A 25,900-nucleotide genomic window follows, 5' to 3' on the forward strand; every position below is an offset into this window, starting at 1 on the left:
AGCCCAGTATGGCAAAAATGACTTAATGATATGGAAAGTCCCCTAGCTATTTTTAAAAAAATTATCTCTCCAACCTTATCAACCCTTTGTTGGGAAAATAGACATTTGGGTCAACAGATCTCTGATCATTTGGCCAATGGAGACTCTGTCTACTGGACTTGCCTATCCACTCTCTATTGCTGGCAAATGTAGTCCATTAGTTCTGCTAATTTTTGGACATCATCTATTGGTCTCTGATTGTAGGTATGAACTGAAGGTTCTCCTAAAAGGTCAAGATATAGGTTTATCAACATTTGGGACTGAATTTACTTTTATTCATCTGTACCATCTGGGTCTCAAGTACTATAAATCTGAGATTCTGGAGGAAGGGGGCATCTCAGATCATAAGGGAGATCTGGAATCCTATTCATTATGGACTGGCAGGAAGTGACTCCTTTTTGGTTATCTCAAGAATCTGCCTCAGTTTCCTTTATTATAGATTAAGTATTTTGCCCCCATCCTCCATTATGGTAACGGTAGCAGGACTCCCATTTCCTTATTCTGTTCCTATATGGAACCTGTAAATGCACACCTTGATGAATTTTTCTGTTGTTTTCCCTATAGACATCAGCCCTGGAAAGTTAGACCTCCCCCCCCCCCCCTTCACACCCAAATCCCTTGAACCTAACTCTTGAAGAAAATTGGTGAATCTGTCTTAATTTATCCTATAGGCTTGTACTGGTATAAAATATAGCACTGTAGTCATACCAATGAAATAAAATGTTTTCAAATTATATCACCAAGACATGTAGTGTTAAACAATGTTGTGAATTGATAAGAGGGTCACACATCATCTCTGATGCAACTATCCAACTATATAATTGTAGTTTGAAGACAGTCATAGACAAAACCTAAATGAATGAGCTCCTAGGCATCTCAGTGGTAGAACACCAGGCTTGGAGTCAGGAAGAATTGAGTTCAAAACTGGCCTCAGACATTCAGTAACTCTGGGCAAATCAATTAATCCTCTGCTACAATTTCCCTGTATCTAAAATGAGCTGGCAAAGGAAATGGGAAACCATTCCACTGTCTTTGATTAAAAAATACTCCAGAAGGGGTCAAAAAAGAGTCAGACATGATAAAACAACAATAAAAATTAATGAGCAAGACTGTATTCCAATAGAACTTTATTTATGATATTGCAATTTGAATTCCATTTAATTTTTACATCATTAAATATTGCAATTCTTTAAGTCTTTTAAAAATGTAAAAAATATTCTTAGCTAGGAGGTTACACAAAAACAGGTGATGGGCTGTATTTGGCCTACTATATATTTTGCTAATTTCCTGTTCTTAATGAGAATGAGCTACTCCCAAATAATTAACCATGGTCAAAGCTTCTGTTAGATGAGCATTCCTGAGATATTTTTTTCATGTCCTGTTGTCATATTCCTCATTCTTTTTTTTATTAAAGCTTTTTAATTTTCAAAATTTATGAATGGATAAATTTTCAACATTAATCGTGGCAAAACCTTGTGTTCCAATTTTCTTCCCTTCCCCCCACTCCCTCCCCTAGATGGCGATATATGTTAAACATGGTGAAAATATATGTTAAATACAACATGTGCATACATATTTATACAATTATCTTGTTGCACAAGAAAAATAAAACCAGAACAAAGTGAGAAAAAATAAAATGCAAGCAAATGACAACAAAAAGAATGAAAATGTTTTGTTGTGATCCACACTCAGTTCCCACAATCCTCAATAGATTTTTAAAAATATTCCTTAGTGTAGAAATATTTTTGTGACTTTTAAAATATTTTATTAGTTTTAACCACTTAAATCTAAAAACATGGGTATAAAAATGAGCCAAGTTACCCTATTGCCTTGTAATTCTCCATTCTTCCAACACAATTAAGTATCTTATTGGAATTATCCTTAAGACTCACAGTTTTCAAATTTTTGATAAATAAAAATATTTTATTTGCCCTTTTGGACCCCCACATTGTTTACATACAAATGAGATGTCACCTTATATTTTTCATATGACGATTTGCCTTTATTTGCAAATAAATCTCTTCCCTCTTCTAATTGCTCAAATACCACCAAACATTATTACTTTATATACCTATTTGAACAATAATTCTTTAAAATTACATAATCTTTATTATTTTGTTACATTTATGAATCACGATGTTTCTTTGTGATAAAAGGAATACATTATATTATTAAGTTAACTCTTCCTTTACCAAAAAAGATATTTTATACCCATTTCAGAACTTAACTGTTTCATATGAAAATGGTTGTCCTTAAAGGGACACTACCTTGGACTCCTTTTTTTTCCTTGGGAATTATTTATAACTACCATATATCTATCCATTATTCTCCATGTGATTATTTTTAGTTAGATCTATAATTTGTGAAATATTTTTACCTTTGAATACTTTTAACTTTTTGAAAATGAAATGTTGTTCATAACCTTTTCTTGCTATCTACACAATATTGTAATTTATGGCCAAAAAACTTCACAATTTTATTTTTACTTAGATGTGAATGGGTAAATAGAAGACAGGTTCCATTAAAAACATCCTGTTGGAGTTTATCTAAGAATAGCCTACATAAAGATACCTATAAATATGGACAATATGATTCTGAATTCATGCTATAATGATCTATATATTGGATATAAAAATGCAGACAACCTAAAGAACTTGTAGTAGACTCATTAACTATTTAAAATATAATATTGAAATAAAACAACAAATTTCTTTTCTTTCTGATGAATCTTTCGTTGGTCCTGGAGTCAATGTAGTTTTCCCTTTAAACTCCCAAGACCTCTCTGAACACTTTAGTTTTCTACCTTGTATCAATGGTACTTGGACCTTGTTGTGGTTTTTACTTCAAAAGTAGCAGAAAATATTTGGATTTAACTAGATATTAACCTTCCAACTGATAGACATATAATCCAAATAATTCATTATTTAACTAATAATCCATATTTACTCCCACAGCTACCTCCAGCCATTAAAGATATGGGTCCAAAAGTGATGTCTAATCCTTCTCCCCTCTCCTCTGTATAGTAGGCTGCTTTCAAAGTCCTTGTCAGTCCAAGTTTTCTGCCACCTTCTAAGTCATGTTTTTCTCGCTCTCTTCAGACAATGTGATTCCTTTCTTTCTCTGAGGTCAAGAGGATATATTTCTCCTCCGTGGTTGGGTCTATGAATTTTAGTTCCAAAGTATTTTACCACTCTTTCCTTGTCTCAGGTTGCTGTTTACCTACTGGCAATATCTTTGGGGCTGGAGGATAAAGGTAAGTTGTTAGGTTCTTACTAAGTGCTAAGTCGGTACTTGACAATTCTCTAGTTCCGGCCATGACTGGAAGTTTTACTTGTGAATTTCTGGGGAAGAGCTTGCATGCTTAGGAGGAGCAAGTTCATTGGTTGAAGTAATTTTTCCCAGAAGCCCTTGCATTATCCCATGCCCATTCTCTGGGAGGATAAAAGAGGGAAGTCACTACTCTGGACCAGAGTTAACGGCAACTATCTGGAGACAATGGTTCTCTACAGGAAGAAGAATCTGTCCAAGAGATTTGAGTTGACACAGCAGATCTCCTAGAGAGTGATCGGCAACTTCTGGAGACAACAGCACGTTACAGTAAGTGATCCAAAGAAGATGTGTAAATGCATAGAATCCATTTCTAAGGTGCCCATGTATGTTCTCAGGTACCTGATCCATTTCAGCTTTTATTGGATCTCTAATTATGATATGTCAATCTGTTTCCTTTTATAGTATATACTGCTCACATAAACAACAGCCTGACTCAATCAAATGCTTTCAGAATGCTAGGATTCAAACAATCAATAGAGATGTTTAACTAATCAAAAGTAATCAAAATTACTTTACAATAATCAATCTTTTCAATCCCTACCCCAAAATGATCTTACCCTATGATCTTAATGAATTTTCCATACCTACCCATGGATATGGGATATTTTACAATTTATTAAATAATTTATTTTACAATTAATGCAAAATTTTGTGCTTCTAGGGGAAGAGAATAAGTGTTTGCTTGCTAATTCAATTTTTAGAATATATCTATCTTCTTATTGTGATGACTGCTTTAGGTCACTTCAACACCTCTAAGTAAAGGTGATAGTCACAATATTTTTATTTTAGTCTATTTTATCAGGTCAGATTGGAGCTGATATAATTGAACTGTGTCTTTCTTTAAGCCTTCTTTTAATCTGATTTTGATTTTGACCTTTCCTCTACAAGCCAAAGGAATGATCATACACAGAGAGCTGTTGCTACAATGATGCTTACATGTCCTATCTTTGTTAGGATGATTTATTTCTCTTTCATTACATTTCTTATGGTGTTTTCCTTATCCTCTTCTTGAAGAAGAAAGTATTTATAATATATCATATAAATATAATAATATTTATAATATAATATAAGCTTGAGCTTTCTGGACAATTTACATACTCTTTCTTTTCCTTAAATAAAATAATTAAAATTTCTAGAATGAAGACTTTAATAGCATGATTCAATTTATTATCATCAGAAATTACCAGTTTTTTTTCCCCTAGATAGATATTTATTCAGGTGAGATCTACTTTCTTTATACTAAAGGCAACATCTTTTTAAAATAAACATTGTCATCTTTTGTCTTCTTATCACCTACATTTCCTGGTGTATTTTTTTTGCCTTTCATTGAGCCATTCTTTACAGTAAAGAATGAAAAGCAGGGAAAACGGTTCAACAAAACTAAACAATAAATTGAAACAAAACTTGCATAATATATACTGTTTCATATTCATAGTTTTCCACTTCTGAAAAAAGGAGAGGTAGTTTTTTATAAACCTCTTTCTTTTCAGTCATTAACATTTCCCAGCATTCAGTTTCCATGGCACTATTATATTTTAATATATCAAAATAAAATTTAAATTTAAACTATTTCATAGCCTGTAATTTGAAACTTCTAAAATTCACTTGTTTTCTTTCCAAAACTGTTATTTTCACAGTGAGATACTATTGATTCCTCATATTAATTCTTATTCAAAACATTCAATATTGTTGAAATTTCAGTGTCAATAGTAAAAAACAAAAACAAAAACAAAAAACAAAACAAAGTTTTTGATCATGTTTTTATTGTACATGCAGAGTAGATCATTTTGCATCTTTCTGTTCAGCCTGTTTTGTTCAGTCTTTGACCATTATCTATGTAATTGAAGCTACTTTAACCATTCCAATGCATAGCTTAATAGACTGGTAATGAAAATATATGCTGAATATCTTTGATTCCTCCTTCCTGAATTAATTCAAACTCTTTGTCTCATATGCTAAGTAACAACTATCATCCTTAATAATCCTATCAATACAAGTTGTCATTTTATCTTGTTTGTTCATTTTCTTTGACAGGGCACTTGTGTGTTGTACTGTATATTGCAAATTGACTAGAAGACATATTTGCATGGAATGCATTTTCTTGGCCTGCAGCAATGAAAAAAAATAATCAAAAGGTAGACAAGTAGTATAAAAATGATACAAACTGGCAGATGCTCACAAGTGTCTGTGTTGAATGTGGCGTCTGCTTCTTTACTTTGCCATACATTTCTCTGAGACATTTTGTAATATTCAAGCCATTGCTAGATATGACTTTCACATTATAGTGCTAATGAAAAGGTTTTATGCAGCTCAGATGTGAAATACATGGTGATATTGTATTAAATCACAGGGAAAAGTCTGAAAGAAATTAGAGAACTTTAAAAAGAAGGAACAACAACAACAACAACAAAAACTCATAGCTACTTCTCATTCCAGGAATACATCATTTTTTCATAAGTTTCAGCATGAAAAAATATCCCTTTGGAGCATTAATTGTTTTTAATAACTTCTGGAATCTCCATTTTTCTATGTAAAGATATAGTATTGTCAATGACATTACATATCTCTATTACTGGAGGGAAAGATTAAATTCAAATTGTAAGGTAAGAAGCAATATTGAGGTCACCAGACAATGTATCCAATATAGAATCTGTTGACTAACCATGCTAATAAAGTTTTCAATCCTTTCATAAAGGGAACTTGGATCATTTCTGGTAATGGGGTACTAGGACAGATTTACCAACTTCAAATTCATAATTACATAGACCTTGGACTTAGAGAGAAGTCAAATGTTTAGTAGGAGGAACTCTCTAATAATTGATTTTCATTTCCAGTGTGACAAATATCCTTTAGTTAAACATGCCTGATAGTTATCCAATAGAAAATTGGCCTCTGAAACTTCTTTAGTATGTAATTCAAATAGTTGCTTCTGTACTGATCATGGTATTAATTGTTGCAATTTGTACCTTCCCTATTCCAATCTATTACTTCCTCATTTCTATCTACAAGGGCAAATTTGACCTTAATCAAATCCCTGGATGCTAAAAACGTAAAATGAGGTCTAGTTTTTAAACCTCAGTTAAATTATTAAGGAGACACTCTAGATGGGAAGAACTATTTGACATTCACTGACAAGACATATCACTTTCATTAAGAGAAAGAGAGTCAGAAACAGGATCTAGAAGTAAAATGTATTTTCTCACTGCAGTGACAATATTTGTGCATTCATAGTGTATTCTGTGATTTAACCACTTAGCTCCAACAGTGATGTGATCTATCTTTTTAAAATTCATGTCAACAACTCCTTTGTTACATGTAGAGCTCAAATTAGATTTGTTCATAATATACTGGTGGGAAGGGAGATAGCTAGCACAGCACTGAAGTGTGATGAAGAAGAGTTTTAAAAAACAATCAGAACAACTTTTCCTTTTTGCCTAGCTGTTTAAAATGCTGCTCCTTTGGCATATGAGGATATTTGGTAAGAATAGAGATAATATGCCATAGCCAGGTTTATTTGAGAATCCTATAAAGTCTAGACATGATGCAGCCTTCAAATGGAGTGATATTTCTGGTCATAAATGAAAATATATTATTCACATGTAAGAGAAACCATTAACAAAGATGATAGTTAATATACTTAGATATTTATTTTCAGTGCCAATCTTTTTTTTTTTATTTCAGTGCTCAAGTATAAACAGTACCATAGTAGAGAATATGTTGGATTCAAGATCATGAGACCAGAGTTCACATCACTCTCAGGTACTTCCTACTTATTAGATTAGTTATTAGACATCCTGTTGTTAGGATGAGTCATTTTTTCCCCTTTTACTTGCTTCATGAATAAATTGATCAATCAATTAATAAATTTATTTGTGAGACATTCTGCTAAGTGCTGGGAATGCAAAGACAAAAGTAAAATAGTTTCTGATCTGAAGAAGCTTCTATTTTGCTAGAGAAAACAACACATTCATGTTTAGGTATATGTAGAAGAAATGCAATATGAATAAATACAAGGTGGTTAAGGAAGGAAAGCACTAGTACTTAAGGGGAGCAAAACAGGCATTAAGAAGCTAATGTTTGTACATTTCTCTCTTACACCTTAGACTTTATTTATTTATTTAGTTAGATAATGCCCCTTATATTCAGCTCAGTATCTGAACTATCCACCTTTATATATCATATTATATACTCCTTCTACATGCCCTAATAATGAGAAAGTTCTTCTGAGTTAGAAATATCATCTTCCCATGTAGGAATATAAATGATTTAATCTTATTAAATCCCTTATTATTTCTTTTCTTCTTGTTTACCTTTTTATGCTCCTCTGGAGACACATTTTCTATTAGGCTTTCATCTTTTCACCAAGAATGTCCTCTCTTCATTGAATATCTATATTTTCCCCCCTGAAAAATTATAGTCAGTTTTAATGGGTAGATAATTTTTGGTTGTAATCCTAATTCTTTTACTCTCTGGATATCTTAGTTTATGTTTTCCTGTCCTTTAATGTAGAAGCAGCTAGATTTTGTATTATATTGACTGAAGTTCCATGGTATTTGGATTGTTTATTTCTGGCTGCTTGCAATATTTCCTCCTTGATTTTAGAGCTCTAGAATTTTTCTTTAATATTCTTGTGACTTTTTATTTTATGATCTCTTTCAGGAGGTGATCAACCGAATCATTAAATCTATATCTTACTCTCTAGTTCTAGATTACCAAGGTAGTTTTCTTTAATAATTTCTTGAAAGATGATCTTTAGAGTTGTGTTGGTTTTTTTTTTTAATCACAGCTTTCAGGAAGTCCAATAATTTTTAAATGATCTCTCCTTGGTTAATTGTTCAGATAACTTATTTTTCAATTGGGATATTTCATATTGTCTCTTATTTTCCCATTCTTTTAGTTTTATTTTATTGTTTCTTGATTTCTCATAAAGTCATTAGCTTCCATTTGCTCATTTCTAACTTTTCAAGATTTTCTTCAGTAAATTTTTGTATTTTTAAAATTTGATTAATTCTGCTTTTGGGGGTATTCTTCTTCCCAATGGCTTTTTGTACCTCTTTTGCTATTTGGGCCAGGTTTTTTTTTTTTTTTTTCTGAAGCAATTGGAGTTAAGTGTCTTGCCCACGGTCACACAGCTAGGAAGTATTAAGTGTCTGAGATTTGAACTCAGGTCCTCCTGACTTCAGGGATGGTGCTCTGCTATGCCACCTAACTGCTCCCTGGGCCAGACTTTTTTTAAGGTGTCATTTTCTTCACTAATTTTTTTTCTTTTTTTTCCCAAGCTATTGACCCATTTTTCATGATGCTTTGCAAGATTCGCATTCCTCTCCCAAATTTTTTTCTATTTCTTTTACTTGATTTTCAAATTCCTTTCTGAGTTTTACTATGATCTGAGACAAATTCATATTTTTCTTGGAGTCTTTGAATGTAGAAAGTTTGACTTTGTTATATTCTTCTGAGTATATGTTTTGTTCTTCCTTGTCACGGTAACTTCCTATGGTTTGATTTCCCCACTCTGTTTGCTCATTTCTCCAGCCCATTTCTTGACATTTAACTTTTTGTTAAACTAGTACTCTATTTCCCTAGTAGAAGGGGACAGTGTTCCAAGTTTCAGAAATTTTTTTCCAGCTATTTTTAGAAATCTATGATTTTAGTTCTTCCAGGGAGTTATGGTCTAAAGAGAAGTACTCATTATTCTCCCAAATCCTGCTCTGATCTATCATGACCATAAGCATTCTTTATTGCTTGGAACTGTGATGAGGGTCCCTGTTTCACTGCAGCTGGTAATCTTTGGTTTGTTAGTTCTCCTCCTAACTCTGGGATTGCCACTTCCTTTTTTCCTTCCTTCCTTCTCTTCCTTCTTTCCTTCTCCCCTTCCTTCCTCCTTCCTTCCTTTTTTCCTTCCTTTCTTCCTTCTTGATTCTTCCCTTCCTCCTTTTCTTCCTTCCTAAATATAGGATATTATGAAATTATATTATGAAGTCATCTGGGCATAAAAGTCAATCTTTGAGATGATTATAGATCTTTCCTAATGCCTACTAGCAATTTGGTGTGGTGACAAAGGTGCTGGACTTGATGTCATAAAATCAAAGTTTCATTTTCTCTCTTTCTCTGGCTTAGTAGCTAAATTCTTTATTATCTCAGCTAAGTGTCCTCATCTATAAAATGGGGATTAGAAGATTTATAGTACCTAATTCCCAGGAACAAAGGAGAAAATGATACAAAACATTCAAACTATAAAGGAATTTAGAACTGCCTTTCCTTGTTATCATCTCAATGTAAGGAATTAATCTTGGGCAGGACCATGAAGATTGAAGTTCGGTAATTAAAAGCTAATAAATTGGAAAAACTGAATCATTTCTGTATTATGAAGTATCTAAGTCTTTGGTAGATTTTCCCTAGAATAGAGACAAGATGGTTGTCTTTTTCTTCTGAGCTTATGTATTATGTATATTATTAGAGGTCCACAGGGTGGGGTAAAAGTGATGGATTTTTTATACATAATATTATCTCCTTCATATTCTAACCATAAGTTAGTTAAATATAATTGTTTCTGAGTAACAAATGAAGAACAAATAGTGTTTCCTCTTCACTTTTTAGAACAGTTCACATTTTCTATATGTTTCATGTGGTCACATCAGAAAGTATAAAGTACCTTGGACGTCCTGTTTCAATTAGGTGATCATTTTTGTTCAGCTTCCTCTGTGCTCCACATCAACAGCTCACTCCCTTTTTCCTAGTCTATTTCAAGAGATTGCCAGGTTATAATGAAACTCAGCTCTAGAAATGTCAAACAATGAAAAAACAGAAAAACGCAACAAAATTGGCTGCTAGAAATCCTATGGGTTTTATACTCATAAATCACACAGGTTTCGCAGATTCATCAACTAAACTTGTATTAAAGGGACAGTATTTCACTTTTTTTCTTCTTTCTTTATTTTTTTCTTCCTCCTTCTTCTTCCTCCATCTCTTCCTCCTTTTCTGGCTTCACTATCCACTACTTGAATAAAAAAGCTTTTCATGTATTCCCAGGACAAATGTTTACCTACAAACTGTTTAAAATCATAGTTCTGGGGCAGCTAGATGGCACAGTGGATAGAGTACCAGCCTTGAAGTCAGGGGGACCCGAGTTCAAATCTGGTCTCAGACACTTAACACTTCCTAGATGTGTGGCTTTGGGCAAGTAACTTAGCCTCAATTGACTCAAAAATATATATAGTGCTGCTGGAGGGGGCAATCAAGATGAGATGATACATGTTGCCACTTAAATTTAAAATGCTGTGGATTCTCATAGAGAAACATTCAAATTTCAAACATCTTATGATGGTGAATTTATGTCCCTCTAGTAGTTTTTTGCAAAACAATCCATGTTATTACATTGGGATGTAGTTATGTACACACACACACACACACACACACACACACACACACACACAAAGATGGTTATTCCAAACACAAAGAGACAACAGTATTGTTATAATCTGATCAACATATCAAGGTTATTGAGTTCAATTCTATAAGTGTATTTTAGGAAGAAATCTGACAAATTTGTGATGGAACAACAACATAAAAACATAACAAACAAAAACAATGACTAGCATTTATATGATACTTTAAATCGCCTACTTTACTGGATTTCTTTCTTATACTTTAATTTTCTCAACATATTTTGTAAAACACTGACAATGGTTTCCTTTCTGTTCTTCATATGAGATACTCAACCTCCAAACTCTATGAATATTCTTTGATTCTTCTTCCATTTCTGGAATACTCTTCCTCCCATGTCTTATCTCTATTTGCAGAGGCAGCTGGTTGCGTAGTGGAGCTGGGCCTGAAATTAGAAGTATTTAAATTCATATCCAGATTCACATGTATATTAATCACTACATAAGTTGCTTAACCTCTTTTGTTTTCAGTTTCTTCAACTGTAAAATGGGATAATGATAATACCTAGCTCATAGAATTGTTGTCAGGATAAAATAAGACAATATTTGTTAAAAAAAAAAAAAGTGCTTAGCACGGTATCTAGAATATAGTGCCTAGCATATTGTATAAAATGATATGATGGGCTGCAACCACATAAAGTGAAACAATCTACTTGTGCCTCAAATATTGATTTCAGTTAGAATATTAATGGAATTTCCTAGTTAATCCTAGTTTTTATTAATGTTATATAAAAGTCATGTTTCTAGACACTGATATTTTGGAAAGGACAAGAAAGTATAGTAAGAACATTGTAGTGAAAGTCATACTTTGAATTGATGTTTCTGGCTATCCATGTGTAAATCCTTTCTATCATTCAGCTATATTTTGACCTACTAATAATGTGAAAAGTGGTAACCTACTTTTTCTTTTTTTTTCAAGTAAACAACCAGCATTTATTAATAATCTATTATGTGTTAGGCATTGTACGAAGTGCTGGGGATATTAAGAATGGCAAAAGTAGTCTCAGGAAACTCCCAATCTAATAGGGAAGGGAATGTGCAAATGGCTACATATAAATAAGAGATAAAAAGAATAAATTGTAGATAACTAACCATGGGAAGAGGCTAGTATTAAGAATTGGGAAGGGCAAATGTTGAGATTTTAATTTACATTCTTCCACCATTTTATATTTTTTAATAATAGCTTTTTATTTTTGAAAGACATGCAAAGATAGTTTTCAACATTTACCCTTGCAAAACTTTGTGTTCCAATTTTTTCTCCTCCCTTTCCTTAGACAGCAAGTAATCCAATATATGTTAAACATGCACAGTTATTCTATTCATATTTCCACATTTATCATGCGGCACAAGAAAAGTCAGATCAGAAAGGAAAAAAATTGAGAAAAGGAAAAAAAGTAAACAACAAGAAAGTGAAAATACTATGTTGTGATACACATTCAATACTCATGCAAATGGTTCTCTCCATTAGGAGTCTATGGGAACTGATCTGAATCACTTTATTATTTAAAAGAGGCATGTTCATTAGAGCTGATCATCACTTAATCTTGTTGTTGTGTTGCTGTGTACAATGTTCTCTTGATTCTACTCTTTTCATTTAGTATCAGTTCATGTAAATCTCTCCAGGTCTTTTGAAATCATTCTGCTGATTGTTCCTTACAGAACAACAATATTCCATAATATTCATGTACCAAAACTTACTCAGCCATTGTCCAACTGATGGGCATCCACTTCTACTTTTTTCTATTAAATTGCTGACCCTTTAACATTAGAGACTTTTTATTTTTGTTATTAATATAAAACATTTATTTCATTTATATTGGTCCAAATACTGTGGGGAAATAGAAGGATTGTTTTGGCTTTCAAGGGCTTTTCAATTTAATGATTGTATTATACAAATTGACTGAAATAAAATCAAAATAAGAGCTTAGTCTTTGATCTATTCTATAAGTGATAAAGAAAGGAGGGAGATCAGTGAGGGCTAAGAGCACAGAGTATAATCCTAAAACACATTTCCTAAATAGAAATTTTTGTCAAGCTGAAAGAAACACTTGACAACTAGAATGATGGGGAAGCAAAGCTGTTACTAATGAGCATTTCTGAAGAGGAACTGTCTGGTATACATGTAAATGATTAGGCTAAGAGCCAAACAGAATTTGTGAAAATAGGTAGAAAGCTGATGAATTGTTTTTTTCATTTATACTTCAAGTAGAGGCACTAAATTGGAGTTTAAGCTGTGCTTAATTTGATCATAGGTTACCCTGTGTAAATGATAAAGGTGCTTACTTTCCTGTACTGAAATTTAAGATGTCTCAAATTCTAATGTATTTGTAATATTTAAACAGTTTTCCCTCAGAATGAACATTAATAGGCTGTAAACAGGGCAGAACCAATTAGCTAAATAAACAATTAGCCTTTTGGGGTTTGAACTATAAACCTTAGATAATTTGGAAAGTTATTCTCTTTTACTTGGACACTAACTGATGTACACCTTTATTCTGTTTGTTAGAATAGAGACAATATTTTCCAATGGCTTCTTTGCTAAAGAGAGCTTTCTTTGAGAATATTTACTGCTGCCTCAAACATTTCATTTCCCAGGATAATGCTAGCCCAAATGTCAACCACTAAATTTTCAAACATTTGAAATAAATGAGGGGAAAACTTTCAGTTAGGAAAATAGTCCTGTAGACACAAAAATTAGGAAGCCTGTGCTGTTAATTGTTCTTTCCATTGAGAATCATTTGGAGGAATCATACATCATGAAGGATTATCATGGTCCAATAATATACTTTATTATTATTATTACTATTATTATTATTATTTCATTGTAAAACATGTCCAAGGCAACTATTTTATTCCTTACAGTTTCTCACTTTCATAAAACAATGATAAGAAAATTATTATAACACATCTCGGGAAGGAAACCTTTATCTGTCTAGATTTGACCTCAAGATCCTTAAATAATTTGAGTGTTTTCTGAATCATTCATTGAAAAGAATTTTTTTGGTTCTTTCTCCAATATCATAATAAATGTGCATCAAAAAGGATATGCATCAAAAGGAAGTCTTATGATGCCAAGTATATGGAAAATATACAATCAGAAGTAAAGAAAGAGAAGGAATTGGTGAATTACCTAACCCTAACCCCTTGCTACATAGGGTGAGATGTGAATCAGCAGCACACCTAATTCATGTATGTAATGAACTTAAGTCCTAAGCAGAGACTGAAACATTATGACATTATTATTGAAAAGCTTTCAAGATGAGACTGTTTCTCATTTTCTGAGCCATGAATAACATAGATGAGTAAGTTGAAATCACAAATATGTTTCTTAGACACAGATCACATAAATCACCCCACAAAAGTCTCAAACTAGGTTATAAAAATATAATGAGAAATGTGTTCAGGCAGAGAAATATTTTTTAAAATATGTGACCAAGATGTACAAAAACAAGATCTTCATGAAGCCCATGTACACTTCCAACTTTCTTAATTTAGTTAGAAAAATACGAATTTTAATTAGTTTATAAACACTGTTGTATTTAAATTTAGAAAAAAATTATTATCAAAAGCTTATGCCACTTCCTTAATTAATAGTTTGTAACATATGAAAAAATAATAAAAAGAAGATTGACTGTGTTTTGATGAGCAGAACTTAGGCACTTTAACCCTTTTTGTAGTGGCAAGGGATTGGAAATTGAGGAGATGTCCAATCAGTTGGAGAAAAGCTGAATAGGTTATAGTATATGAATGTTATGAAATATTATTATTTTATAAGAAACAATTAGTAGGAAATTTTAAGAAAGGCCTGGAGAAACTTGTATGAACTGATGCTGAGTGAAGTGAATAGAACCAGGACAACACTATATACAACAACAACAAGATAATGCCATGATCAATTCTGATAGACATGTGATTCAAACCAATTTCAATAGACGTGATGGAGAGAGCCATCTGCATTTAGAAGGACTAAATGTGGATCATGGTATTTTTACCTTTTTTGTTATCTACTTGATTTTTGACTTTTTTCTCATTTTTAAACTTTTTGATCTGATTTTTCTTGTGCAATGTGATAATTGTGGAAATACAAATAGATAAATTTCACCTATTTAGCATATATTGGATTATTTGCTGTCTAGGAAAGGTAGTGGAGGAAAGGAGGGACACAAGGTTTTGCAAGGATGTATGTTGAAAACTATCTTTGAAAATATTAAAAAATGAAAAAAAATAACCTAGAAAAAAAAGAACTTATTCTCTTCCTTTGGAGAAGTAAGTTTACATCACCTTGAAATATTGCCCTCCTGCCTCTTTTGATGCCTGATAGATCTTTCTAATTAGCTATCCTCAATTACACCTCAAAGTAAACAAACTCTCCTCTCAAATCTTTCATCCTAAACTTGCCCTTCCAAAATTCCATAAGGCTTTATTATCTTCCCAGTTATAAAGATCTGAAGGTTCATTTTCTTTCTGGCTCTTCTTTCATTGTCATGCTTTTTTAATCCAATTCCTTGCCCGTTATTTTTTCCTCTCTCTCTCTCCCAAAAATACCTCTTGCATTTATTATTTTCTTGATACTTTTGTATCATTCTAAGTTACTGACTTGGACTATTGAATTAGACTTCCAATTTTAATTGGAATTTCCATTGGGAATCCTATCTTCAATCCTTCCCTTCTTCCATAAAAATTGCCACATAGATTCCTATGTTAATGAAATATTATTGATATCTAAGTTCAAAGAATAATTGCATCTTATCATTTAATATCAAAAAAGCCTAATTTCTGGCTCATAGCATTGAAGTAGTAAGTTTAAAAGTAAAAATCTTAGTTGTGTGAAGTAGTAGCTAAAAGTTGTTTTAATTTGCACTTCTCTTATTAATAGTACCAGAGCATCAATAGTAATAGAGCATTTTATATGACTAGAAATAATTTTGATTACTTTGAAAAAATACCTTTTTCATATTTTTTCACTCTTCTTTCTATAATGTTGACTGTTTTCTTTGTTTGAACAATTAAGTCTTTATTAGAGAAACTCATTGTAAACATGTTTTCAGTTACAGTTACCAGTCATGTATTTCCTTCCATCCTACTTCCCCCTTGTTTATCTTCATATCTTGAAACTTTGGATGATTTTCTAGGGTTCTCTAAATATGTCATCATATCATCTGCAAAGAGTGATAGTTTTATTTCCTTACTGCCTATTCTAATTCCTTTAATTTCTTTTTTTAAAATTATTATTGCTAAAGCCAGAATTTCTAGTACAATTCTGAATAATAGTGGTACTAATGGACATTCTTCTTTCACCCCATTCTTATTGGGAATGCATCCAGCTTTTCTCCATTACAAATAATGCTTGCTATAGATTTTAGGTAGATACTGCTTATTATTTTAGAGAAAGCTCCTTTCATCCCTATACTCTCAAGTGTTTTTAATAGGAATGGGTGCTGTATTTTGTCAAAAGTTTTTTTTTTTTTTTTCTGCATCTATTGAGATTATCATGTTGAGATATCTGTTGATATTTTATTGATATGGTTGATTATGGTAATAGTTTTCCTGATATTGAACCTGCCCTGAATTCCTGGTATAAATTCCCCTTGGTAATAGTGTATTATCCTGCTAATAAATTGCTGTAATCTCTTTTCTAATAATTTATTTAAAATTTTTGCATCAATAATCATTAGGGAGATTGGTCTATAGTTTTCCTTATCTATTTTGGCTCTTCCTGGCTTAGGTATCATTAGTGTATTTGTGTATTAGAAGGAATTTGGCAGTCCTCATTCTTTACCTATTTTTCCAAAAACTTCATATAGTATTTGAATTAATTGTTCTTGAAATGTTTGGTAGAATTCATTTATGAATCCATCTGATCTTAGAGATCTTAGGGATTTCATTAATAACTTGTTCAATTTTTTTTTCTAAAATGGGACTATTTAAATAATTTATTTCCTCTTTTGTTAAGTGGGTAATTTATATTTTTGTAAATATTAATCCATTTCTGTTAGATTGTCAGACTTACTACCATTCAATTGGACAAATTAGCCCTTGATTATTGCTTTAATTTCTTAATGCGTTGTAAATTCATACTTTTCATTTTTGATGCTGGTGATTTGGTTTTTTCCCTTTCCTTTTTCTGATCAAATTAACCAAAGGTTTATCTATTTTGTTGATTTTTTTCATAAAAAAGCTCTTAATTTGATTTATTAGTTCAATGGTTTTATTAGTTTCTATTTTATTAATCTCTCCTTTGAGGTTTCTGAATTTCTAATTTGGTATTTGATTTGGCATTTTAAATTTGTTCTTTTTCTAGCATTTTTAGTTTCATGCTTAATTTATTTAATTCCTTTTTCTATATTTTATTTATGTAGTTATTTAGAGATATAAAATTTCCCCTAAGAACTTCTTTGACTGCATCTCATAAATTCTGGTATATTGTCTCATTATTGTCATTTGCTTGAATGAAATTATGGATTATTTCTGTGATTTGTTTCTTGACCCAATCATTCTTGACAATTAGATTATTTAATTTCCAATTTGTTTTTAGTCTATGTTTCCATGGCCCTTTACTGAATGTAATTTTTTTATTGCATTTTGGTCTGAAATGGAAGCATTCACTATTTTGGTCTTTCTACATTTGATTGTGAGGTATTTATGCCCTAATATATGGTTAAAAAAAACACTACCAAAAGAATGGAGAAGGATGATAGGTGGAGTGGGCTAAAAAACATTAATGAGAGAAGGAAGAGGTGTGATTGGACATAAGATAGTGGATGAGGGGAAAATCACAAAAATGAGGACAGGGTGGTTTTTTTTAACTTATTCCATCCAGTACCTTATCTTCTGTCATCCCTTTCCATCTTCTCTTACTTTTTCCTCTATTGTTTTTTCCATCCATTCTATATAGTCCCTTCTGTCTCTTTCTTCTTTCTCCTCCTACTTCTTTACAGGTTCAAATAAATTTCTATACCCAACTAAACAATTAAGTTATTCTCTCTCTTAGAACCAAAACTTGTGGGATCATGCTTCAGGCAATGATCATTCTCCTCCTTTCTTTCCCTTAATTTTAATAGGTCTTTTGCACCTCTTCATGTGAACTAATTTTCCCATTTTAACCCCCTTTTCCTTTTTTCAGAACAGACTTTTTCCCACCTCTTAATATCTTTTTCTTTGATGTCATCACATCAGGGTTCATTCATAACTACTCCCTCAGTCTATGAGATTCCCTCCTCTGAGATATTAGGTTCTTACTAAGTGCTAAGTCGGAACTTGACAATTCTCTAGTTCCAGCCTTTACTAGGAGTTTAATCCCTTTGAACTCCTGGGGAGGAGCTTTCATGCTTAGGAGGAGCAAGTTCATTGGTTGAAGTATTTTTCCCAGAAGCCCTTGCGTTATCCCTCGCCCATTCTCTGGGAGGATAAAAGAGGGCGGCACTGGAGAGACTGAGAGTCTTGTCTGGGCCAGACTTAAGGCGGCTCTCTGGAGGAAGAAGAAGTCACTACTCTGGACCAGAGTTGGCGGCAACTGTCTGGAGACAAGGGCTCTCTACAGGAAGAAGAATCTGTCTGAGAGATTTGAGTTGATATAGCAGATCTCCTCCAAGAGCAATCGGCAGTCTTTGGAGACAACAGAATTTTACAAGTTCTGATTTTTTTTTCAATAGAAATGATTGCAATTCTCTACTTCATTGAAGCTCCATTGCCTCCCCTGAAAGATGATGCTGAATTTCTCTGGGTAGTCAATTCTTGGTTATAACCTTAGTCCTTTGCTTCTGGAATATGGCATTCCAGGCCATCCTATCCTTTATTATAGAAGCTGTTAGATCCTAACTATTGTTCTTTGATATTTGAATTGCTTTTGTCTGGCAGCTTGTAGAGGTTTTTACCTTAAGATTGTAGTTTTGGAGTTTAACAATAATGTTTCTTGGGATTTTCCTTGTGCAATCTCTTTCCAAAGGTGAACAATGAATTCTTTCATTCAGTATTTCCCTTTCTGTTTCTAGAATATTGGGGCAATTTTCCTTAATGATTTCTTGTAGAATGTTATCTAGACTCTTTTTTTTTTTTTTTTTTTTTTTTGATCATGGCTTTCAAGTAGGCCAATCATTTTTAAATTGTCTCTTCTAGATCTATTTTCCAGGTCAATTGTATTTCACATTTTCTTCTATGTTTTCACTCTTTTTAGTTTGTTTGACTGAGTCTTGCTATCTCACAAAGTCATTAGTTTCCATTTGCCCTTTTCTAGTTTTTAATGTGTGATTTTCTTCAGTTAGCTTTTGTATATTTATTTCCTTTTGTTTAATTCTATTGATTAAGGAATTGTTTTCTTCAGCTTTTTTCTTTCTTTTTTCCAAGCTACTGACTCTCTCATGTCTCATTTCCTTTCTCAGTTTTTTTTTCTACCTATCTTATTTGTCTTTCAAAGTATTTTAAGAATATTTCCAAGAAGGCTCTTTGGTCTAGAGACAAATTTATGTAACTCTTTGACATTTCTTCTGTGCACATTCTATCCTCATCTGAGTTTGTGTTTTATTCTGCCCTGTTATTACGGTAGCTTTCTGTGGTCAAGGTTTTTTTCTATTTCTTGCTCATTTTCTTTCCTTTTCTTTTGATATTTCTTCTTTTTTTTTACTTTTAAGATTGAGCTTTGCTCTTGGGATATGGGGGCACTGTCTTGAGTACAGAGATCCCTTGTGTTTGCAGGGGATAGCTTTGCCTGCTCTTTTCAGAAAACAGTCTAGGTTCCCAGAGTTTGTCTTCTCAGTTGGGGCTGGAAGCTGCCCCACTAATTTCCTCCTCTGCTGAGCCAGGATTGAGGGTCTTAGTTGCTGATTTGCATTTATTAAACCCTCTCACTGGCTTTCTCACAATATATCTGAACTGGGCTGATCACCCTTTTCACCCTAGTGAGACTGAATTTTCTCTCTTTTTTTTTTTTTTTTTAAGTATATATTCAGCTGGAGAGTGGTTTTAATCCATCAAACTATTCAGAGTCTTGGTTTCATTTTTTTTTTTTGAGGGAAACTGGGAGAACTTGAGCATCTTCCTGATTTTACCCAGACATCTTGCCTCCATCTCCCTCCCTCCCTCCTACCCTTTCTTCTCTTTTCTCTCTTCTCTCTTCTCTCTCTCTCTCTGTCTCTGTCTCTCTCCCCCGCCTTTTCTCTGTTTCTGTCTTTACCCCATCTTTTCTCAGAAGTGTTTTGCTTCTTACTTTTGCCTTTCCCAAACTTTCTTTTCTTCTACTGCCTCTTCCCTTCTCTTACTCTCTTCCTTTCTTACTTTCCTGTATGGTGAAATAGATTTCTACATCCAACTGAGTGTGTATGTTGTTCCCTTTTTGAATTAATTCTAATGAGAATAACATTCATGTGCTTCCCTCCCCAATTACTCCGTTTCTTCCTCCACTGTAAAATCTCTTTCAAGTTTCTTTTATATCAGATAATTTATCACAGTCTATTTCTACTTTTCCTCTTTTCCCAGTTCATTCTTCTTTCTCATCCCTTAATTTAATTATTATTATTATTATTTTTTGGTAACTATATCCTTATATTCACCTCATACCTCTGCTTTCTGTTTATGCAAATACCTTCTAATTATCCTAATAATGAGAAAGTTTTTGGAGTTATTTAATCTTATTTAATCTATTATAATTATTCTTTCCATTTCCCTTTTAATGCTTCTCTTGCATCATATATTTGAAAGTCAAATTTTCTATTCACTCTGGTCTTTTCATCAGAAATTCTTGAAAGTCTTTTATTTCATTGAAGATCTGTTTTTCTTCTGAAGGCTTATATTAAGTTTTGTTCAGTAAGTGAATATTGGTTATAATCCTAGTTCTTTTGCCCTCCAGAATATCATATTTCAAGATCTCTGATCCTTTAATGCAAAAGCTACCAAGTGTTGTGTTAGTAATACTGAGTATGGTTCATAATATTTAAATTGTTTCTTTTTGGATGCTTATATTATTTTCCCATCGATCTGGGCAGTCTGGAAATTTGGTTGTAGTATTGCTGGGATTTTTCATTTTATAATCTCTTTTGGGAGGTTATCAGTCAAATCTTTCCATTTCTATTTTACTGTTCTGTTTTAGAATATCAAGGCAGTTTTTCTTGATAATTTCTTGATCATGGCTTTCAAGTAGGCCAATAATTCTTACATTGTCTCTTCTACATCTTTTTTTTTTTAACTCTGTTGTTTTTCCCATGAAATGATTTGCATTTTCTTCTATGTTTTCATTCTTTTTTATTGTTTCTTGATCTTTCATGATGTCATTAGGATCATTTTATTCCATTTTATTCCAGCAGTGACATAGCTGCATCCATATATCAAGGAGATCGTAGAGAAGGAAAAGGGATTCACATATCCAAGTATGTTTGTGGCAACTCCTTTTGTGGTGGCAAATATTTGGAGGCTGAGAAAATGACTATCAGTTAGCAAGGAAGCAAGTTGTACTGTATGAATGAATGGAGTATAGTTGCTCTATGAGAGATGATGAGCAAGTGGATTTCATTAAAAAGTGTAAAATTGGAAACATATGCATAAATTGGTGCTGAATGAGGTGAATGGAAGCAGGTGAACCTTGTATACAGTAACAGCAACATTGTGCAACAATAGTCAACTCTGACAGACTTGGCTCTTTTCAGCAAAGCATTGATTCAGGACAATTTTGGTATACTTGTGACATAAAATGCTAACCGTATCCAGAGGAATAAGCAATGGAATCCAAGTACAGATTAAAGTATACCATTTTATCTTTTTTTTTCTTCATCACTATTTTTTCCCCTTTTGTTCCATGTCATTTTCCACAGCATAAGTTATTTGGAAATGTGTTTCACATTATTGTACATGTATAAACTGTATTATATTGCTGTTTTATGAAAGGGGGTGGGAAAGGAAGGAGGAAGAACAATTTGGAGTTCAAATCTTATAGAAGTTATCTTTAGTGAATTTTTGTATATCTTTTTCCATTTGTCCAATTCTGCTTTTCAAGGCAATTTTATCTTCATTAAATTTTTGTATTTCTTTTACTAATTAATCTATTTTGTTTATTAAGGTATTATTTTCTTCAATATTTTTTATGTCTCATTTACCAAGCAGTTGGCTTTTTCTCCATTATTTTCTTGCATCACTTTCATTTTTTCTTTCCATTTTTTTCATATCTTTTTTGAGATTTTCCATGGTCTAAAACAAATTCATATTTTTCTTTGAGGCTTTCATTGCAAGATTTTTTTTTGGCTTAGGCAATTAAGGTTAAGAGACTTGCCCAGGGTCACAGAGCTAGGAAGTGTTAAGTGTTCTAGGCCAGCTTTGAACTTAGGTCTACTAGCTTCAGGGCTAGTGTTCTACCAGTATACCACCTAGTTGCCCCAATGCAAGAATTTTGACTTCATCATCTTTTTGAAATGTGTGTTTTGATCTTCTTTATCATCATACTAAGTTTCTATGATTAGAATGTTTTCTATTATTTATTTGATCATTTCCAGGTTATTTCTTGACTTGTAAGTCTGTGCTAAAGTGAGATAAACTTTCCAAATGGAGGGGTTACTATCCCAAGCTTCAGGTTGTGGCTATTTTGTGTGTGTGTGTGTGTGTGTGTGTGTGTGTGTAGCTATTTTTCCAAGTTCATTCTGGGAATTTGTAAATTTTTGGTTCTTCCAAGATGGTATGATCTAGGGAAAAGTGTGTTTGCTACATCCCTGTACTAGGTACAAGTTTGTGAGTGACTACAAGTACTCTTTTCAACCCTGGAAACTGTAACCAGAGTCATTGATCCCCATGAAAACAAGCTAACCTGTATTAGTATTCCTCCTCATACTGGGAAAAAGACCCAAGCCTGTGGCCCACATTTCAAATTTAAGCAATGCAACAAAGTACTATCCCTGTTGACAGTAAAGGGATCCCTCTAATTATCTTTTTGCTCCATTGTTCAATCCTTTGGAAACTACCACTGTAGCTATTGATTTAGTCACCCTGAGGCTGGCTCCTGGTTTGGTGGAGCAAATCACCTAGTGCACCCTAGTGCAACACAACCTCACTTCTCATTTTCTAAGTTGTCTAGGGATAGGAAATTGCTTCATTCCATCTTATGTGGGTTCTGCTACTCTAGAATTTGTTTTGAGTCATTATTTAAGGGTATTTAAGAGTATCATTTAAGGGATTTGGTTGAAAAGCTCAGGCGAGTACCTTCCTTTGTTGTCTTGACTCCAGTTTACCAATGAGTTTCTTGGTATATGTAGTCATTCGTTTCTCCTGGAGAAAATTATTCTCAGTGTACCTCATTCTTACAATGCTACTCTTGATAACAATATGTGAGTTATAAGGTTTAAATGGGGTATTATCATACCCTTTTAATTTGGTTCATGAAGTTTATTTTGCAATTCATGTAACTCATGAAGTTATAATTATGCTCATAAAAATTTTTAATAGTTTTTATTTACCAGATATATGCATGGATAATTTTACAACATTGACAATTGCCAAACCTTTTGTTCTAATTCTTGCCCTCATTCCCCCTTTCCTCAGATGGTAACATGTTAAATATGTTAAAGTATAAATTAAATACATTATATGTATACATGTCCAAACAGTTGTTTTGCTGTACAAAAAGAATAAGACTTTGAAATAGTATACAGTTAGCCTGTGAAGAATCAAAAATGCAGACAGACAAAAATAGAGGGACTGGGAATTCTATGTAGAGGTTCTTACTCATTTCCCAGAATTCTTTTGCTGGGTGTAGCTGGTTCAGTTCATTACTGCTCTATTGGAACTGATTTGGTTCATCTCATTGTTGAAAATAGCCACATCCATCAGAATTGATCATCATATAATATTGTTGTTGAAGTATATAACGATCTCCTGATCCTGCTCATTTCACTCAGCATCAGTTTATGTAAGTCTGTCCAGGCCTTTCTGAAATCATCCTGTTGGTAATTTCTTACAGAACAATAATATTTCACAATATTCATATACCACAATGTATTTAGCTATTCTCCAATTAATAGGCATCCACTCAGTTTCCCGTTTCTGGCCACCACAAAGAGGACTGCCACAACATTCTTGCACATACAGGTCCCTTTCCCTGCTTCAAGATCTCTTTGGGATATAAGCCCAGTAGTAACACTGCTGGGTCAAAAGGTATGCACATTTTGACAACTTTTTGAGCATAATTCCAAATTGCTCTCCAGAATGTCTGGATGTATTCACAATTCCACCAACAATGTATCAGTGTCCTTGATTTCTCACATCCCCTCCAACATTGAACATTATCTTTCCCTGTCATTCTAGCCAATCTGACAGGTGTGTAGTGGTATCTCAGAGTTGTCTTAATTTGCATTTCTCTGATTAATAATTACTTGGAACATCTTTTCATATGGGAGAAATTGGAGCATCTTTTCATATGGCTAGAAATAGTTTCAATTTCTTCATCTGTGAATTGTCTATTCATATCCTTTGACCATTTATCAATTGGAGAATGGCTTGATTTCTTATAGAGTCAATTCCCTATATATTTTGGAAATGAGGCCTTTATCAGAACCTTTGACTGTAAAAATGTTTCCCCTGTTTTTTGTTTCCCTTCTAATCTTATCTGCATTAGTTTTGTTTGTAGAAAAACTTTTCAATTTGATATGATCAAAGTTTTCTACTTTGTGATCAATAATGATCTCTAGTTCTTCTTTGGACATAAATATTCTTCTTCCACAGGTATGAGAAGTAAACTATCCTAAGTTCCTCCAATTTATTTATTATTTCATTCTTTATGCCTAGGTGATGAACCCATTTTGACCTGATTTTGTTGTATGGTGTTAAGTGTGGGTCAATGCCTAGTTTCTGCCATGTTAATTTCCAATTTTCCCAGCAATTTTTGTCAAACATTGAGTTCTTATCCCAAAAGCTGGGGTCCTTGGGTTTGTCAAACACTAGATTATTAAAGTTATTGATTATTTTGTCCTTTGGACCTAACCTATTCCACTGATCAACGATTCTATTTCTTAGCCAAATAGTTTTGGTAACAGCTGCTTTATAATATAATTTTAGATCTGGTACAGCTAGGCCACCTTCATTTGATTTTTTTCATTAATTGCCTTGAAATTCTTGACTTTTTTCATATGAACTTTGTTTTTATTTTTTCTAGGTCATTAAAATAGTTTTTGGGAGTCTGATTGGTATAGCGCTAAATAAATAGATTAGTTTAGGTAGTATTGTCATTTTTATTATATTCCCTCTCCCTATCCAAGAGCATTTAATATTTTTCCAATTGGCTAGATCAGACTTAATTTGTGTGGAAAGTGTTTTGTAGCTTTTCTCATATAGTTTTTGATTTTCCCTTGGCAGATAGATTCCTAAATATTTTATACTTTCAGTAGTTACTTTAAATGGAATTTCTCTTTGTAACTCTGTTGGATTTTGTAAGTGACATATAAGAATGCAGATGATTTATGTGGGTTTATTTTGTATCCTGCAACTTTGCTAAATGTGTGGATTATTTCTAAAAGCTTTTTAGTAGAATCATTAAGATTCTCTAACTATACCATCATATTTTTAGAAAAGAGTGATAATTTGGTTTCCTCATTACCTACTCTAATTCTTTTAATCTCTTCCTCCAGTCTTCTTGTCAAAGCTACCATTTCTAATACAATATTGAATAGTAATGGTGATAGGGCAACCTTGTTTCACTCCTGATCTTTTTGGGAATGATTGCAGTTTATCCCCATTATATATGATGCTTAACTGATGGTTTTAAATAGATTCCACTGATTATTTTAAAGAAAAGTCCATTTATTTCTATACTCTCAAATGTTTTTAATAGGAATGGATGTTGGATTTTATCAAATGCTTTTTCTGCATGCATTGAGATGATCATATGGTTTTTGTTAATTTGGTTATTTATATGACCAATTATACTGATAGTTTTCCTAATATTAAACCAGCCCTGCATTCTTGGTATAAATCCTACTTGATCATGATGTATTATCATGGTGATAATTTTCTGTACTGTTTTTGCTAATATCCTATTTAAGATTTTAGCATCAATATTCATTAGGGAGATTGGTCTATAGTTTTCTTTCTCTGTTTTCAACCTACCTGGGTTGGGTATCAGT

Source organism: Sminthopsis crassicaudata, chromosome 2, assembly GCF_048593235.1.
Source record: "Sminthopsis crassicaudata isolate SCR6 chromosome 2, ASM4859323v1, whole genome shotgun sequence".
Taxonomy (NCBI): Eukaryota; Metazoa; Chordata; class Mammalia; order Dasyuromorphia; family Dasyuridae; genus Sminthopsis; species Sminthopsis crassicaudata.